Below are 2,587 nucleotides of genomic sequence, written 5' to 3' on the forward strand. Positions count from 1 at the left end.
TTGTAATATTATCTTAACACAGATTTTTTTTGCCCATCCAACAGCCAAGTTGTCTTTTGGAGAAATAGGAGGCTGAACTTAGCTTCATGACAGCCCAAATGCCCAGAGTCACTGGCCTCAGTTTCCCCCTTTATGGAGGCAGGAGGCTCCCGAGGTTCCCTTCTCATGCCTGCCTCTTCAGCTGCCCGTGCGCATCAACACGGGGACAGTGAGACCCGACCAGGGTCCAGCAGAGTCAGCTGCTCCCACGGGTCCCTTCTCTATACCCTGTGTAGACACAGTCTACACAGCAGGCTCCACAGGGCACTGGGAACAAGCCAAGGACAACTATTGGCCCTGAAAGGCCAAGTCCCCAAAGCGACATTTCAGCACATCCAAGGGTAAGTGTCCCCCAGGGACACCATGGACCAGTGCCCGCCCACCCGAGAGTGCGGCCTCCATGCCATCCCTGAGGAGGAGGAAGTTGACCACATGCAGGGCTCTGCTGCTCCTCTCCAACCTGATTACAGAAACAGGAAACTAAGGCCCTGAAGAAGAGAGTTCGACGGTACATCTCGACCTGAGTGGCCCAGGGGCCTGCTGGCCTGTGGGGGACATGAAAGGATGCGGTCCACGGGAGGTCTGACAGGATCTCCACAGCCATTGAGGCTGCCTCACCTTTCCAGCCTAGATGGCCTCCAGCAGGCTGCCCCGGCCCCACCCACCAGCCCCCACCCCAACCACTCCTCCTACCAGGTGGCGCCACTGGCCGCTCAGCCCCGCCCACTCAGCTCTCCACCTAACAGTGGGTTCCATTTGCCCAGCTCGGCCCCGCCCACCCGGCCCCACCTCCAGCCGCTCCATGGGCTGGTTGGCTCCACTCTCCTGCTTGACCCCGCCCCGCATTTGACTCCCCTCCCCACCTCTGGGTTTCTGCTCCTCTGACCCGCTGGGCTTCAACCAAGCTCTTCTGCCCTGTTCTTTGGATCTGCTTGGCTCCGCCCAGCCTCTCCGAGGCACAGGGCCCTTTAGCGGGTCCTCTTCAGGCAGAGGTGCCATCCTGGACTCGCAGCTTCGCCCCTTCATCCTGGTTCCATGCTTGGTCTTAGGGTCATATGTGTATGTGTGTATCACACACACACACACACACATATACACACACACACACACACACACACACACACACACACACGAGGGAATGAATTCAGGGGCATTCTAGCACAGAGCTATATCTAGCCCCTATTTATTTTGGAACAAGGTCTCACCAAATTATCAGACTCTGGCCTCAAACCTGCAGTTCTCCTATCTAAGCCTCCCAGATGCTGGGATTCCAGGTGTGCCACAGCGTTGGGGTTTTCGCTCTTGGGTTCTCGGTCCTCATCTCCTCTTCAGAGGCTGTCTCTGGCCATGCTCCCAGGTTCCCCTCCAAGGCCTTCTCTGACACACATCAAGTAATTCATGCAGGTCCTTCTGAGCCTGGTCCGCATAGGAAAGTCTTTCTCTTCTTCATTCAACAGAAATGCTGTGTGTGGCACAGGGCTCCATGTGTTTCAAATACTTTTTTAATAAAAGGCTCCTCTGTAGTGTGGAGCTGAAGTCCTCCCAGTACTTGGGAGGCTGAGACAAGGATTGCAAGTTGGAGGCCAGCCTCAGCAATGTAGAGAGACTCAGCAACCAAGAAAGACGTTTCAAAACAAAAACGGGCTGGGGTGTATCTTGGAGGTTCCGCGTCCCTGGGCTGCGAAAGTGGATTCAGAAGTTTAACCCTCGGTGCCCTCGTTTCCAGCAGCATCTGGCACAGCGGGCTGATACATGTTAACACTAAACATTATTGCATTCCCAGATCCAAGTAGCCTTCCCGCCTGTGTCCAGCAGGGGGCGCCAAAGCGCCTGGTCAACTGAGCACCTGTCCCAGGTATGCTTGGTTTAGCTGAAGAGAAAACTGGGAGAGCTTTCCTTCCCTGAATCCAGGCAGAGGGAGGCACTGAGGAGAGAAGTTTGGGTTAACAGATTCAGACAAAACTGCTTTCTGAGTCACTGGGTCACAAAAGTTATTTTACTTGGCGCTTACTTTATGTATTTATTTTCTGGTACTGAGGATTGAACCCAGGGCATTCTACCTCAAAGCTACACCTACCAGCCCTATTGCACTTTTAATTTTGAAACAGGGTCTCGCTAGGTTGCTGAAGCTGGCCTTGAACCTGTCACCCTCCTGTCTTAGCCTCCCAAGTACTGGGATTAGTGATGTGCACCACCGTGCCCAGCTTAGATGTACAGTTCCTGCAGCATCATGCCTGCCAGGACCCAGGCTGAGAGGCCACAGAGAAGATCCTTGAAATGGGAGGACTGTGAATACTCTGTGGCTGTATCTAACACCCCATCCTAACTCAAGCCAGCCGTGCCTATACCTGCAACAGTGCTAGAGTCTCCAATCTGCCCTGTTCTGCTGTTCCTGGCCCATCTTCCCCCTGTGCAGTCTCCATGGAACAGCAAATGGGAGTGTGGGAACCCCAAATGAGATGAGTCACCCCTCCTTCATCCCTCTGTGTCTTCCCCTGAACTCTAAGCTCCTGGCATGCCCACACAGCTGTCTGGGATCTGCACACCC

Source organism: Muscardinus avellanarius (genome assembly GCF_963383645.1).
Source record: "Muscardinus avellanarius genome assembly, chromosome: 4".
In the NCBI taxonomy this organism is placed as follows: domain Eukaryota; kingdom Metazoa; phylum Chordata; class Mammalia; order Rodentia; family Gliridae; genus Muscardinus; species Muscardinus avellanarius.